Source organism: Myxocyprinus asiaticus, chromosome 37, assembly GCF_019703515.2.
Source record: "Myxocyprinus asiaticus isolate MX2 ecotype Aquarium Trade chromosome 37, UBuf_Myxa_2, whole genome shotgun sequence".
In the NCBI taxonomy this organism is placed as follows: Eukaryota; Metazoa; Chordata; class Actinopteri; order Cypriniformes; family Catostomidae; genus Myxocyprinus; species Myxocyprinus asiaticus.
In genome coordinates this window covers 20,580,297-20,598,227 of record NC_059380.1, presented here as the reverse complement: position 1 = coordinate 20,598,227, position 17,931 = coordinate 20,580,297, and the positions used below count along the sequence as shown (strand labels likewise).

At 41.0% G+C, this 17,931-nt stretch overlaps 1 pseudogene; it reads right to left on the bottom strand.

Annotated features, from left to right (window-relative positions):
- The window catches only part of LOC127427784 (uncharacterized), a 42,277-nt pseudogene extending 24,695 nt beyond the window's left edge, over nucleotides 1–17,582 (bottom strand).
- Between the last annotated feature and the right edge of the window lie 349 nt (nucleotides 17,583–17,931).

Genomic DNA, 17,931 nt, shown 5'->3' with positions numbered 1-17,931 from the left:
CAACCTTCTCTGAGAAGTTTGGAATAAATCTATGGTACCAGCCTGCCATACCTAGAAATCGTTGCACTTCCTTCAGCGATTTCGGCACAGGGAAATTGTTAACAGCATTGACTTTGTCTTGATCTGTCTTTATTCCTTCAACTGAAATCACATGTCCAAGAAATTTCAATGACTTCTGCATCAAGTTGCACTTTTGAATATTCAAAGTTAAACCCGCCTTGTGCAAGCAATGAAACACTTCTCACAGATGGTTAAGATGCTCTTGCTCAGACTTTGAGTACACTACAATATCATCAATGTACACAAAACAGTTTTTTTTCCTTTCTGATGCTTTAACTCAAACTCCATAAGACGTTGAAACGAGGCTGCTGAGTTTAAGGCCAAAAGGTAATCGTAAAAATTCATATAGCCCTGATTGTGTCACAAAAGCAGTTTTGTGAATGCTTTCAAGGTCCATCTTAACTTGCCAATATCCACTTTAAGATCGAGGGTACTGAAAACTGTAGCTCCATGCACAGACTCCAGGATCTCATGGATCTGAGGCATAGGATACCCATCCAGATACGTCTTTGCATTGAGACCTCTGAAATCAATACAAAATCTTTGTCCACCTCCCTTTTTTGGCACTAGGACAACAGGGGCAGCTCAAGAAGAAAATGAAGGTCGGATGATCTTTTTATCCAACATCGACTTGATCTCCTGGTCAATGAAGGCTTGTTTTTCTTGTGACACATGGTAAGCTTTCTTATGAACAGGTACCTCGATGATGGTGATAATGTGATGTTTAACCACATTGGTGTGTCCGATTTCACTTGTGCAGACAGTAGGCCATTCTTCGAGTAGATGACGAAGTTCTGACTGGTATATGGAAGATGTATCAGCGTTTGTGACCAGCTGTTGAACATACTGCCTGGTTTCTGTTGTTTCTTCTGGAATAGGTAAGGCAATGAAAAGTGACAGCAATGTATTTGTAGCAGGAGGAGTCAAGAATGAAAATGTTTCTTCCTTGGTAGCAGGTAAAGTATACAGAACATTACCAATATCCAAATTTATTGTAGTGGCTACCAGGAAATCCATACCTAACACCATGGGTATTATGAGATCATCATCCTTCATTACAAACAGTTCAACTTCATACCTTCTTCCTTGTAGCTCACATTCACAACTCCATACTCCCATAGTAGGTAATACTTTTGGCTTTGCTTTTGACCATTGGCTTGCTTGAAAGTTCACCCATGGCTTGATTTTAGCGGTTCTTTATGTCCCAGCTGTCGCCAACATGACTCTTGTATCAGAGTTAGGGAGCTTCCAGTATCGACCAGAGCTTGAAAGTATCTTCCTCTGACCAACAGGGGCAAAGTCAGAGTTTTTAAGTTGGACTCACTCGCATATGTTGTAGAATGCAGGTTGAAGAAGGATTTGACTTGGGGTGAGAATCTCGTTCAAATGGGGATTTTCTTTTCTGGGTTTCAGCATTAACCTGGCTCCAATATCACTTCACTTCTTTAAAATCTCTCTCAATTTGTGTTCCAGTTCTCACCAACTCACTCACTTCCTTCATAGTCCCTCTCAGTAAACTTGCAAGTCTGGGATTACAATTTCTCAAAATGGTCTGAACAATCTCTTTCTCCATCATCTCTTTCTTCCATCTTAGACAAAGGGCTCAGTAGTGGTAAGAAAAATCACGAATGGATTCTCTAGAACCTTGTTTCCTTTCTAAAAGACATTTTGTTGCTTCAGCTTCATAGTCATCTGTAAGGAAAGCATGCAAAAACTCTTGTTTAAATTGTTCCCAGGTAAGTAAATGTCTTCTCTCAGCCAGACACCAGTCTTTAGCCATACCCTTTAGCACAGAAGTCAGGGATGCTAGGATTTCAGAATCTGTGAGGGGTCTAATTGCAAAATACTCTTCACAGTGTTCTACGAAGGAAACAGGATCATCAGAATCAAATTGTGGAAATTCAGCTTTTACAGGTGGATGATAAAATACATCATTCACATTGTCTGGTAAGTTGGGAATTTGGTGAAATCTTGCATGGTAAGCTGGTGTGGACAATGGAGGAGAAACTGGAGTAGATATAACATGAGCATAACTTTTAAGTTTGGCATCAATTTGAGCATCTCTTCAGACAGTTGACCATTGACTTTCCCAAATGTTGAATGCTTACCTCAAGGCTCTGCTTAACTCTCTCACATTCTCTTTTAATTTTGTAATTCAGTTTTTCTTCCAAGAGTTTACACTGACTGCTAAACTTAGTTTGTAAGCAGCATTGATGTAACTTTTGCAGGCAAGTTTGTACATCACCCTCTAGAGTTGTAACTCGCTCAGTCAGTCCATGACTAAACTATTCGGTGAGACGGAAATCAGGAACCATATCACCTGGAGGAGGAGGAGGAAGGGGAAGATCAAGTTGATCATCGGATTCATTTTCATTGTCTGAGTTAAGGTACAGTTCACTGAAAGTGTTTGAGATCTTTTATTGGAGGTGGGTCTCTTCTATTCACAAGAGGACCAGCTGTGAAATCGGCAGTGGGTTCATACTCATCCTCTGCACCACGCGATGATATTGACATTTCTATAACAATGCACGCATTAAACAAAACACAAACACCACATAGACCTTTCACTTCAATGTGCAACATAAGTGTCCCTGTTCGGGCGCCAATCTATAACCGTCTCAGTTACTTTGCACTGGTCAAGATACAAGCATTCAAGTGGGGGGGAGGGGAGGGATCACCTTTTGTACAAATACTTAAATTGATCTAAGCTGAAAGAGGTCTATTACTTAATAAATTCTTGAACAAACAAGAGTGGTGTTTCTTTCAGCATGTATTCAAACTATTTACACATTCATAATCCACAAACCCCATATATTGCAAATCATACACAAATATATACATAAATACAATTCAATGTTTTTGTCGTGTGCATGTACGTGTAGTGAATCGAAATGTCCAGTACAGTCCACTGCTGTTTGAGAGCATAAACAGTTCAGGAAATGAAGGAAACCAGTCTTATCTGTAGATGAGCAGAGTTACAAATGTTGATGATGATGAAGTTGATTGTTGTCCTACGCTTAGATGTTTAGTACCAAACGAACCAAAAGAGTTGCTTCAGCAATATAATTGTGTTTGTCTGTAAATGCGTATAGGTAGCCACAGCCAATGAGCAAGAGCTACATCATAAACAAATCCTGTTTGAGCAGGAAAAAACAGTTTCTCAAACAGGATTGGGAAATAGGTCACAGACAACCATGAGGCAGCATCCAACAGACCCTAGCACTTACTCTACTACTTCCTGTTTTATACCATACAGAGTACACTAGTGTCCCTAGTGGCTAGGAAGAACATAGCAACCACAATTGCAATGAATAAACCTTGTGACAGGCAGTGACTGTTACACTCTGTAGCAGCAATACATCAACCACAACTGTCTGGGATGGGGGAAAAAGGGAAGTTCCCTTGCAATGAAGATCTGCTTGGGATTTATTCTGTTTCCCTCTCCTCACCAACCAATCCAGACAGGGGAGTGATTGGTAATCATCATTGCAGACACCTGATGTTAATCACCCTGCAAGGAGGATGGAGGAAGAGAGAGAGAGAAACAAAACAGGAAAACCACAACACAAAGTGGACAAAATCTCCAACTGCAATAAGGCCAATGCCATACATCTATAGATGTAATTGAACAAAATAAGTTGACAAAGAAAGGAACCAACAAATACATCCTGGGACGTAACAGTCACAATTCTGACATTGGATTATTTTAATTGTTGGATTCATAAAATGTCATGACTTCTGAGTTGGGACTGGCCTTCGCTTTAAAGAGGTGATACAGACATTTTATGTGTTTAAAAAAATCTATTTTTCATGCTAGGTTAATTTTATTATGATAGATAAAAGTTTATCCAACATATCTAATAGTTCTACAAAAAAGGGATTTGTGCCTCTAATGATGTTAATAAAAACATACCAAGTACCGTGCTTTTTCACATTGTGAATGGCTCATGCTACCAAGCTTATTAAACATAGCATTCAGTGCACAGAATGCACTAAATGCTTTTCAAAGACAAATTTTAAAGCAACATGAAATTGTTTTTGTATTTAATGGTGGACTTTGTTTAATATCTGAAAGAGCAGTACTTCTAACATGCCTTTCATTCTGTTAATGCCCTCTTTTAAGACTTTAAAATTAACACATAGATGAACTTGGAACACACAACTCTGACATCTCTATCACCTGAGTGATAGCACTATTTTCAGTCTCTATGTTTATACAGAGAAAAGCAAAAGCCAAAACAGACATTATCTTGTGCTTTAGTAAAGAATGCTTGTTAAAAACTTACTCTGCCTTTCTTAGTTTCACTCATAAATTTCTTCGTTTCATGCATAGATTTTCTGTCTCAGAGCTGTGGGAGCCAGGAAAGATGTGTTTGAAACTGTGTTGTTCTCTGATTTGCCTCTCCCTGGCAGAATCAATCTCAGCTCGATCTGTATAGATTTGCCAATACTTTTGCCAGCTCCTCAGGACTAGAGGGAGAAAGTTGAGAAACCTGCCAGGTGTCTTTAAACTGTTAGCTGTCATTTACATTGGCGGCAGCACCACCAGGAGGCTGATAAATCAGGTTTATTGTGCCATGCAGGTGGCATTTATATTAATAAGAAAAACCCTTACGATATGTCGACACATTAGCCATGGAATATCCCATACACATGGGATAAACATAGTTGTGCACTGTTTATTCATTAACATCATTATGACATCAAATATAAGGCAATCAAATAATAGAAGATACACTGTAAATCTCAGTTTACCATTGATCTAGTTTTAAAGGAAAAGTTCACCCAAACATTTTAATTTATTCATAATTTACTCACTCTCATGTTGTTCTAAACCAGTTTGATTTTCTTTCTTATGCGGAAAACAAAAGGAATGTTTTAATTGAATATCTCGGTTTGTCTTTTCAATACAATATCAGTGGATAGTGCCTCATTCGAATTTAAATGAAAATTTAAATATTCATTCAGTACCCATCCGTGCAGGTTGAGATTTATTGTGACCATATCGGTTTTCAGCTGATATTAGAGTAAGCTGATATTCATCAGTATGGTTGGGCCAATATTGGATATTTACCTATGGACTAGTTTCCAAACTATTTAGGATAGTAATGGATTATGGCAAAGAGCACTATCCTTAAATGTGTGATTTCCCTTTAATATAGACTGATTTGAGGGTTAATTGTAGTTTGCTTTTGTGTTTTGATTTTGTTTTTAGAGTAGTATAGGTTAATATTTTCAGCCATTTTTTGGTTATCAGTTATTATATTTCCATATTTGATATTGTATATTACATTTCAAAATCCCAAGTTGTTAAATTGCATCTTAAAGTCTCAAATAGTTTAATCATACATCTAGGAACAAGTGAACTGTTCCTATTAAAGATGTTGTTGTTTTTCTGTCTTTCATTATTTAACTTCCTTTTTCTAGTATTTGAGCTCAGTTAATTTGTTTGGGGAATTATGGCTTGCTAACTGTTGTTGAAAGCAACATTTGCTTTTTTACTTTTTATCTCCTGTGAGTTTAATTAGCATTTGTTTTGCACAACAACACAAATTTAAACCATCACCTCGCATCAATGAAAAATTATTATTTATCATTGGGAACTGATGTGGAATGCCAGACAAGAGAGTAAAAAATGACATTGAAACTCTTTTCAAGTTTGTATATGTCATTTTATTAATAATGGGCATCTTTTCCGAACTGAGTGATGAGGAAAACTATCATTACGGGGGAAATTCATATCTCACACATCAGACAACTCAGTTGACAGCTCATCTGGATAAATTTGAAAGAAAACTCAGGCATATTGCTGCCCTGTGACGTGCACAGAACGAGGGCAGCAGGGGCACAAGCCGACGGCGTGTCTGGGAACCGGTGAGCAATTTTTTTTCTCTCTCTCCTCTCTTTCTCTCACTGTCACTCCACCTTGCTCTTTCCCTCTCCCCTTTTCCCTCCCAGGTCTCGAGAGAGGCGGGGAAAAGCCTGCCGGCAGGCACAGCCAGAGGGGCAACGCCCCCCCAGAAGGGGGTGGGGAGGGAGGGATAAAAAGAGAGCCACAGGCAGCTGCTGTGTGTGCGTTTGTGTTTTGTGTCTTTATGTTTTAATTTTACATTAAATATTACTTTGACTGTTCAGCTGGTTCCCGCCTCCTCCTTTCCCATTTTAAACTGTTACACCGACATACCATACCTCATCTGCCACTTCATTCCCTTGCTTCTGTATATAACAGATTGTAATTGTATATTGTACATACGTATATATATATATATACAGGTGCATCTCAATAAATTAGAATGTCGTGGAAAAGTTCATTTATTTCAGTAATTCAACTCAAATTGTGAAACTCGTGTATTAAATAAATTCAATGCACACAGACTGAAGTAGTTTAAGTCTTTGGTTCTTTTAATTGTGATGATTTTGGCTCACATTTAACAAAAACCCACAAATTCACTATCTCAAAAAATTAGAATATGGTGACATGCCAATCAGCTAATCAACTCAAAACACCTGCAAAGGTTTCCTGAGCCTTCAAAATGGTCTCTCAGTTTGGTTCACTATCATGGGGAAGACTGCTGATCTGACAGTTGTCCAGAAGACAATCATTGACACCCTTCACAAGGAGGGTAAGCCACAAACATTCATTGCCAAAGAAGCTGGCTGTTCACAGAGTGCTGTATCCAAGCATGTTAACAGAAAGTTGAGTGGAAGGAAAAAGTGTGGAAGAAGAAGATGCACAACCAACTGAGAGAACCGCAGCCTTATGATTGTCAAGCAAAATCGATTCAAGAATTTGGGTGAACTTCACAAGGGATGGACTGAGGCTGGGGTCAAGGCATCAAGAGCCACCACACACCGACATGTCAAGGAATTTGGCTACAGTTGTCGTATTCCTCTTGTTAAGCCACTCCTGAAGCACAGACAACGTCAGAGGCGTCTTACCTGGGCTAAGGAGAAGAAGAACTGGACTGTTGCCCAGTGGTCCAAAGTCCTCTTTTCAGATGAGAGCAAGTTTTGTATTTCATTTGGAAACCAAGGTCCTAGAGTCTGGAGGAAGGGTGGAGAAGCTCATAGCCCAAGTTGCTTGAAGTCCAGTGTTAAGTTTCCACAGTCTGTGATGATTTGAGGTGCAATGTCATCTGCTGGTGTTGGTCCATTGTGTTTTTTGAAAACCAAAGTCACTGCACCAGTTTACCAAGAAATTTTGGAGCACTTCATGCTTGCTTCTGCTGACCAGCTTTTTAAAGATGCTGATTTCATTTTCCAGCAGGATTTGGCACCTGCCCACACTGCCAAAAGCACCAAAAGTTGGTTAAATGACCATGGTGTTGGTGTGCTTGAATGGCCAGCAAACTCACCAGACCTGAACCCCATAGAGAATCTATGGGGTATTGTCAAGAGGAAAATGAGAAACAAGAGACCAAAAAATGCAGATGAGCTGAAGGCCACTGTCAAAGAAACTTGGGCTTCCATACCACCTCAGCAGTGCCACAAACTGATCACCTCCATGCCACACCGAACTGAGGCAGTAATTAAAGCAAAAGGAGCCCCTACCAGGTATTGAGTACATATACAGTAAATGAACATACTTTCCAGATGGCCAACAATTCACTAAAAATGTGAATGTGAAATTTTTTTATTGGTCTTATGATGTATTCTAATTTTTTGAGATAGTGAATTGGTGGGTTTTTGTTAAATGTGAGCCAAAATCATCACAATTAAAAGAACCAAAGACTTAAACTACTTCAGTCTGTGTGCATTGAATTTATTTAATACACGAGTTTCACAATTTGAGTTGAATTACTGAAATGAACTTTTCCACGACATTCTAATTTATTGAGATGCACCTGTATGTGTGTGTGTGTGTGTGTGTGTGTGTATATATATATATATTAGTCCTATTGTGTATTTCTATATATACTTTATTTTCTATTCACTTTTTATTTTTATTCTATTTATTTTTGTATTATTATCTGTCTTGTTGCTGTATTGTTTGTGCACTAGAAGCTCCTGTCACCAAGACAAATTCCTTGTATGTGTAAGCATACTTGGCAATAAAGCTCATTCTGATTCTAACAGGTCAGATAAAAAGTCCACTCCATGTATTGTGTTGTAAATTCATCAAAAGAATAATACTTGATTGCTACCGCATTTCCAACATCACGCATCTGCAGACAAATTATTAATTATAATGGGAGCGGTCGCGTCACTTTCAGTGTAGACATTCAGTTCGTCTTTTATAGAATATTGACATAAACTGAAGTTGCTGTCTGGTTCAGCCAAAGCCAGATTGGTGAAACTAATAAGCTTTTAGACTAATCACTTTCTGAAAAATACCATTACCTTTGGTATTCAAACCGTCTTGACACCATCATTATACCATGGTTCTGCCATATTATTGCTGTAAGGTCCTGTATATTTATAAATATTAATGACAGAATACAGTAACATTATATGAATATTAAAAGAAATGAAAAGTAATATAATAAATGTCAATTACTGTATATAAAGAGAATGTGAAGTGAGGGAGTAGAGATGAGAGAATGTGAAAAGAGTGATGAGACAATAAAAGCATTAGAGCCCTTTAACAATAAAATACACTGTGCAATTACCAGGGTAATACCATGGTACTGAATGAATGATAATGTTCATATTTCATGATACTGTCATGGTACTCAAAGGTACTTTAAAAAATATCATGGTTTTACTATGACACATGTCATAAACTGGGGTTATCACAGACCATGTCTGAAAATAAACAAGTGTAATACCATGGTGCTTTTTGTGAGAAATATAACAGAATAGGCTATTACTTATGATAAAGGAAAAACTGAAGACTTATTTATCAAGAAAATTTATCAAAAAGCAAAGACATTAGTGATTAGTATATATAATTACTACTCATTCAAAAAAATCAATTAAATAAAAATAAATAAATAAATTAAATAAAATCAGTGCCCTTTTTCATCCTTCCGCCCCTGTCCCTGCTATGGTCTGTACACATCACTGTTGCTGCTGTACCATGCACAGGCACTCTGGCTCTTGAGCTTTTTATGGAGGGACATTTGGGGTTTTGTGAGCAATGTGGACATGTCAAGCGAGCCTGGCTCCATAGTGTGATGGATATACACAGCAAAAAGTCCAGTGTTGAATTAACTCCCACAGTGTTGATTTCAACACTTTTTCAGGGTTTATATAGCTTCACACTCTTTAGAGTTAAATTAACACTTTCAAAATAGTTAAACATTTAACACTATGCCAGAGTTCCTTCTTTAACTCGCAAAACAGAGTTAAAGTAACACTAAGGGATTAGACAAATAACACTGCTACGAGTTACATTTTTTTACTATTTGGGTAGTGTTAGTTTCACTCCCTAAAGTGTCAAACTGTCTACACTGAAAAAATGTTAAAATTGATTATAAGAATTAATTCCAATAAACAAAATAATTTTCAAAAATAACATTTATTTTTGCCTTTTCACCCTTGCAGTCATTCATACAGTTGAAATAAAACATTGTGAATGAAGGTATAATGTACAAACTTTCATCTGAAATGTTGTATGAGCTTTGAATATCAAACGGTTTATGAAATTTAAGCTCAGACATTTTTATCATACACCTTTCCTCACTTCGTAATACTCTGAATGCATGATGATGGTCATCAAAACTCTCTGTGAATAGCTTGTTTGTCAATAAAAATAAAAAAATATTTCCAACCAAAAGCATGTCACTTATTTGACAAAAGACGAATAGATGTCTTCTTCCACTGCATTGCAAATAACAAGTCCAGCTTTATACTCTACACCATCAACTTTAACCCAACTAGTTGAGAAAACATCTTTTGACAAGATCATTTCAAGCATTTCATTGTTGACCACATTCTTATCTCTGAGGGAAAAAGATTTAATTGGCCCGTACTCATTTTGTTTGAGGGTGTAGGTTTCCCAGTGATAAGCAATGGCCATCTGATGCTTTTTAGCATGTGATTTGGTTATGTTTTTGACATTTTTAAAAGAAGATTTAAACGTCATGGTTACTTGTGTAACCTCCATTCCCTGATGGAGGGAACGAGACGTTGTGTCAATGTAGTGACACTAGGGGTCACTCTTGGGAGCCCGAGACACCTCTGGTCTTTGATAAAAGGCCAATGAAAATTGGCAAGTGGTATTTGCATGCCACTCCCCCGGACATACGGGTATAAAAAGAGCTGGTATGCAATCACTCATTCAGGTTTTATGCTGAGGAGCCGATATAAGGTCCGGCCATTTCAGCGGGTAGTTCAGCGTTGTGGCAGAAGGGACACAACGTCTCGTTCCCTCCATCAGGGAACGGAGGTTACACAAGTAACCATGACGTTCCCTATCTGTCACTCACTTGACATTGTGTCGATGTAGTGACACTAGGGGTCCCTATACGAAACGCCACAATTGGCTGAACTGTGTAACGTGAACTGGCAGTGTGTAGTGGGCAGACTACTGCGTGCCTCATAGCCAGCACACCAGGTCAACACGTAACCTCCCCCAACATATTTATGAGTGTCGAACGGCCCTTTTTGGGAACAAGTCGACTACCCAAAAGATAGAGACAGGCTTAACCCAGTCGTGGCCTCTTTTCCCCTTCTTTTTTTCCACTCCCTAAAAAAGAAGGGGGATTATCCGACTGGGCCGCCAGGTCTAGTCGGGGGGTGTCCCTACTAAGGGGAAGACACCGCGGAGACCACACCTTGCCCAAAGAGAGGGAGGGATATTTAAGTGGAAAAATAAGTCACATGGTCTTTCCAACCATGTGGGGAGTCTTCAAGGTAGATCCTGCCCAATGGGGGAGGAGTTACTACAAACATGGAGACTGGGGCAGAGGAAGTACGCATCCTTCAGGTCTACCACCGCGAACCAATCTTGATGCCAGACGCTCGCCAGAATGCGTTTTTGCGTCAGCATCTTGAACGGGAGTCTGTGTAAAGCTTAATTCAGAACTCACTTAATTCAGAACTGAAAAACCCCTTCTTCATCTCGGCTGGAGGGACAGGTTCTATCGCGCCCTTCCATAGGAGGGTAGTGATCTCCACGCAAGGTAGCAGCGTTTTCGTCTTTCACCAAGGTGAAGTGGACACTGCTGAACCTGGGCGGACGCCCGGCAAAGTGAATCACGCAGCCGAGTCGGACGGTCCGGACCAGCCCTCACGATGGATTGGAAAGCGCAAGCCATGCGTCCAAGTTCCGCGCAAGGGGGACCAAAGGGACAATATCAGAGCTCGAGGTGCCACACCAACGTCGGAGCTCGAGGTGCCACACCACGTCGTGGCCATGCTGAGTCTAAGGACATTGAAGCACTTACCTGGCTCCTTGTGACCACCCCCGGAACAGCCTGGGACGGGGGAGGAAGAGGCCTGTCCTCGTGACCCGTGGAGACTGTCACATCAGGGGCGGATTTGTGCCACAGCTGGGCGCTCAGGGGCGGGAGACTGCTGCTGGAGCGCCAAACTTGCCAAATAGAGTGGTAGACAGTGGTCGTGATGACGGCCATGCACACTGGATACGTGACCCAGGGAACAAGGAAACCGCTCTTGCTGAGCTCTTTAGTACTGCAGCCACTTGGGCATGCAGCGCAATTAAATGCAAAAGGTAACAAAAAGATGGAGATCTGCTTACCAGCTCCAGAGCAGCGGGTTTCGTTGTCCCTGGGTCACCCATCTCAAGGGCGCTTTGAAGCCTTTCACGGGTTCTGGGCAGCCGCGAGATTGGTGGCGTCTGCTTCCTGCGGTGGGCTCCACGCCGGGGGACGCCCTTGGCAATGAGTAGATGGGGTGCGGGATCTTGAGCCGTGCCGGGGCAGGATATGCCGGCTAGCATCCATCTACTGCTCTACCATCGAAAACTGCTGGGCAAAGTCCTCGACCGTGTCACCGAATAGGCCCGCCTGGGAAATGGGGGCAGCAAGGAATCGTGTCTTGTCGGCCTCACCCATCTCGACCAGGTTAAGCCAAAGGTGGCGCTCCTGGACCACTAGTGTTGCCATCGTCCGCCCGAGAGACCGCGCCGTGACCTCCGTCACTCAGAGAGCGAGGTCAGTCACCGAGCGCAGTTCCTGCATCAATCCCGGGGCGGAACTACCCTCGTGCAGTTCCTTCAGCGCCTTGGCGGACTTGCAGGAGAGCCATGGCGTGCAGGGCGGAGGCAGCTTGTCCAGCGACACCGTAGGCCTTGGCCGTCAGAGACGACGTAAACCTACAGGCCTTGGACGGGTTCTTTGGGTACCCGCACCAGGTGGCGGCGCTCTGCGGGCATAGGTGCACCGCGAGCGCCTTTATCTACCGGGGGATTGCCGAATAGCCCTTGGCCGCCCCACCATCGAGGGTAGTGAGGGCGGGGAAGCTGAAAAGATCGGGACCGGGCAGTAAAAAGTGCCTCCCACGACCTTGTCAGCTCTTCATGCACTTCTGGGAAGAAAGGAACGGGGGCGGGGCGTGGCTTTGAGCGGCTCCGTGAGCCCAGGAGCCAATCACCGAGCCGCGAGGGTTCAGGGAAGAGCAGTGAGTTCCACTCTAGCCGACGCTCGCGGCTGCCCGGGAAAACATGTTGTCATCTCCGCATCAGCCTGTGACTGGGCAATTGACCCCGAAGGGAGGAGCCCAGCTGAGGCTTCCGACTGGACGAGCCCGCTCTCCGATGCTGCGCTCGAGAGCTCATCACTTTCGTGGGCTCCGAATAAGAGATCGAACTCGCCGTGAGATGAGCCGGCAGACTCATCCGGAAGCCCGATTGGGGCAGACGAGCGTGCTGGGGAATGGGAGGTTCGCGGGGGGATACCCGGCAGAGGCGGTCCCATTGGGGTCCTCAAATCGCCCCCAGTGCTTGCCGCGCTGGTCTGATACCCGTGGGTAAAAGGACCGGGGCAGGAGCCTCTGGGGTGGCTTGCTTTCTTACGAAGGCGAGCCGCAACCGCAGTGTTGCCATGGACATATTCTCGCAATGAGAACATGACCATCCATGAACGCTGTCTCCGCGTGAGCAGTGCCCAGACACGAAAGACAGTGATCGTGACTGTCAGAAGGCGAGAGATAACGAGCACAACCAGGAATAACACACAATCGGAAAAGCATCTTTAAAAAGACGCGTCTTTAAAAAGACGTTCCGTGTGTGCTGCTCTTTTAGAGAAATATACTCTTTTAGAGAAATATACTCTTTTATTTCTGCCGAATCGCCCAGGGGCATTCTCTGCAGTGCACCAGTGCAGAGGGGGGAGAAGCCGCTGAAATGCGCCGTCAGATCCAGCAGAGGTGAATGAACAGTAGTATTCAGCTCAGTGAGCATGACCGCTCGGCTCCGAAGAGAAAATCTGAATGAGTGGTTGAATACCAGCTCCTTTTATACCCATATGTCCGGGGGAGTGGCATGCAAATACCACTCGCCAATTTTCAATTATCAAAGACCAGAGGTGTCTCGGGCTCCCAAGAGTGACCCCTAGTGTCACTACATCGACACAACGTCGAGTGAGTGACAGATAGGGAACAGCTTGTGTTTGGGTTCAAACCTCATACACCACATATGTAATAAGGGGCCAATTTTCCTTATAGAAGATGGGTAATGAATCATAAAATGATGCTTAGGTATCAAGTTCCTATGTGGATACAAGTGCTTAAATAGTTTGTGGTGGTCAACAATCAAATGCTTTAAATATATTGTCATACCTAGAGTGAGAGAAGGTGAAAAAACTATGTTCATTATTTGAAGTAACAACAGTAACAAATTCCTTTTTTTGTTTCATGCAGGAATAATGTAACCAAACAACAGTGGGATGTTTTTCACAAGACACAATGTCTGAATAGAATTCAAACCAATGCCATTGCCAGCTCTCTCCAAAATAATCTTTGTGGGACGTTTTTTTTTTTTTCGTTCTAAAAATCCATAATCAAAACCATAAATCCTGGAAAGCAAGTCCTGTTCTGACATAGTGTTGTGTGAGATATCCAAAAAGCAATTTGATCTCATACTGAGCCACATCCTCAAGAAGATCATACATTAAATCAAATGAATAGTTATTACAAACATGGAAATACATCAAAGAATTAAGTGTAGAATTTTTTTTCAAACCATATAGTGAATTCAATTGTGGGTTTTCCTGGAGTGACTGGCAATGCATTTCAAACATATCTTTTCCATGAAAGATCACCTTAGGATCATCCTCACTGTATATCGTTTGACAATCATTCTTCTCAATCAAACAAAGGTGACAGAAATGACAGCTACTGAATGACTCATTAAAACCAAGAATTGTGTGCATCCCTAGATTATCTCCAGTGATCTGTGAGATTGTACCATATACCTGCTCATCAGAAAATGGAAGACTTAGCCCTTGGCTTTCCAGTTTTTTTATATAATTTATCAACGATTCCAGAATAACATCGAAAACATACTTGTGCAGAAAAGTGATACCAAATGAATGTTCAACAAAACCGAATTACATTTTGGGGGCAAGTTTCTTACAACAAAATAAAGACAACCAATTTTGTGAATTCCATGTTTGGAGCCTAGGGGATTGGCTGTTTCAGAATCATAGTATAGTTGAATTTGTAATGCATGTCTTTTTTGCTGTAAACAAAGGGTGGGTTTTAAAATAACTTCCATCAAAAAAGTCAGTATAAGTGTCAGGTTCTGATCTATACTCTTTCTTTAGGAAAACACATATGTCTGAATTTCTGCACATGAACTTCAGTGTTTCTAAAATCGGCACATATATAAAAGTATCCTTCACAGGTACTTGATCATAAGTACCAGATTTCTGATTTCGCCGTTTGTCATATCTCACTCCCAGTGTTATTTGTACTGGCTCGACAACTCCCCATTTTAGGTTGAAGTATTTATTTCGTTTCCATTCTGTATTTAGATTAGTGAACGGGTTTTCAAATTTTTCAAAAGATTCATTTATCACAGATATGTTGGGGTCAGTTGTAGGTAAAGCAGAAATAACAGTATGCTTTGCTTGTGAGCGAAGCTCACCTGTTAGTTCCTCCAAATCTCCTACAATTGAGGATACCAAACTGTTGGAAATCCCACTCCCCTGTAATTTGGCCACGATGGATGCACACATTTCTTTGGTTGGATCTTTGGTAAGTCCTGAATCACTGCTCTCAAAAGAATCACTGGAAGAGCTACATTGATTTTGGGGATTAAATTGGTCCTCCAAAGTATGTGCCTGAGATGAAGTTGCAACTGGCTCACTAGAGGAACATGCAACAGTTGAAGTTTGAGCAATTTGATGAACATTGCTATGAACACTATTAAGGTGCTTCCGAAAACCTGCATATGTTAGTAACTGATGCCTACACCCTTGTTGAGAACAGAACAATTTGAACTTGGGTCCAGGATAGTAACCATGTTGAACTCTTAAATGTGAAATCAACTGCTGACTGCTGGGATACAGTTTCTGACACATGAAACAGGTCAGCATTGATTTATCCTCTTACAGAGTGAGAGCGCTACTGTCTGGTTAAGCAGTCTGGCTCTCAAGTCTCTAACTCTGGGTGACTCCTTCATTTTCCCCACATCAATGTTATACACTGTTGTCTGCAGGAATGTGTAAAAATTCACCAATGCAACATCATAAGACAAATTAAACACAAAATGTGCTTTGAAAAGTTCATTAAATGCCCAGAGGAAGCGGTTTGCCTGGCATGGGATGAGATGCTTATCCATGGTGATGTAGAAGCTGTCAATCTTGCTCTTCTGACGCCCAACAGCGAGGAGGTATGGCTGCTGACCCTGCTGGTGGCAAAGATGCTCCTCCAAACTGCAGCATGACTAGGGTTGAGATAAAGAAACTGAACATCAGACACAAAAATAATGTGCAGCCACAGAGAAAACTACATTATAGAAGCACATTCAAACATCTTCTCACTGGCTAGTGCAAGATGGGAATGCCTATGAAGACTTAATTTCAATTTCATCCACTTTTTAACAACCCTCATTTACACATGTGGCTAAGAAGGTGACATGTGACAAATTATTATAATCACCTTAATAATATAATTACCTTATGAAAGACTACAAGTCTTTCAACTGTATCACATGCACTAATTTTTGGAGACTTCAGTCACCCTGGTGGTGGTGGAAGGAGATGTATCAGCAACAACAGGGAGGCCATTTCTTGGTCGTAGGCTGTGGACAAAGAGTCACAAGAATTAACTGAAAACTCTTCAAATGTAATACTTTAAGTTTTAATGAGAACAGGGAGGCATTATGAGATAATTTTAGATAGTCATCCATCTATTGTTCATATTTATCCCAAAAATCAGATCAACTTTCAGAAATACGCAGAATAAACAAATTAAATTTAGTAAAAGACTATCTCACAGGTGATTTCATTTCCTAGTTTTAGTCATATAGTCATGAAAATAATGAATGAAGCAACTGTAACTGCAATTATAGCAAACACTTTAAAACAAGCAAAACAAATACAACTCACTTGTTGCCTCATCAAGATCACTTCCTGGGGGACTTTCTGCTGACTGCACTAAGCGACGCAACTCTGGTGTTGAAGTGAGCCGCTTAGCCTCTTTTATGACATTTGGCTTGAACAACACATCCCATTTCTGAAGCAGCCTGGAGGATGTCTCTTCATCAAATAGGAGAGTGAAATCTTGATCCACCTGTAAGAAAGAAGATATTTCATTACTACTATAGGAAATACTTTCAAATTTCAAGCCATTCTAAACATCTCATTCCAAACTTACCAATCCTTTTGTATCCAGGAATCTTGGGAAGGTGGAGAGGATATGAACACTTCTGCCTAAGTCATTAACAAGCTTCTGATGATTGCTGAAAGGTCTCTCTCAACTTCTGGAAAATCAGGGAATTGTCTGTGGTATGGTTGACAAAGACATGGCCTCTTGGCAAGCATCCCCATCAAGATGCCTTTCAACAATAACAGTCCTCTGGAAATTTGGGCCTCCTGGAGAAAAGTCATTAGAGCCATTTGGTGGCAGTACAGATCCTCGACGAATCTTCCTTTGGACTGTTTTCAAATGCCAAGTAATGTATCCTGTGCTACTTGCAGCATCATAGAAGCGTTCCTGAAATGAAAAAAAATAAATAAATAAATTAAATGCGTTGTGATACTCGGCTCATAAGAAATCTCAGAGAATTCAAATGTCAATGTCATACACACAGCTTTGTGTCACAACATGAAAGTATGACATGAAAGTGTCATGCAAATAATAATAATGACTATTACATAGCCTTTCTTGGAATATGGATCCTTGAGGGAAGGGAACAGCATCAGTATCCCAAGAGCATACTCTTCTCTGATTGCTTTAGTGGGAAGGTGCCTGAGAGGAGATATTAAATTAGTAATCTAAATTTATGCAATGGCCATGCAGATATTTAGCACAAATAAAAAGAATATGAAACACACATACCCATGATTATCAACCATGTGAGCCACCAGTATGTTAACCATTTGTCTTCTTGTGGCATCTGTTAGGGATTGTGTTGTTTGGTACTCCTGTATTACTTCTTAACCACCGGACATCTTAGCACAGCTTCAATCAACTAATAAAAAACAAAAACATGAGAATGCAAAACATGGTGATAAACATCTTTTCTAGTCTCGGAGTGAAAAAAACTCATGAGAATCAAGCTTTGTTCCAACCTGTTTAGCAGACACTGCATCACGTATATCCTCAATTCTTTGTCTTTTGTTAGGGACCTCATCTATGATTACAGTTGATGCACTTGAGCTGAAGCTCAAGTCAGACATCTCAGAAGCAGAAGACAAGGAGCAATCAGAAAATTCTAAAGGAAAAAATTACATTTTATTCCACAGGGTGTATAGTGCTTGATTATACCTGCCTTTATATCTCACCCTGATTTGAGAAAAC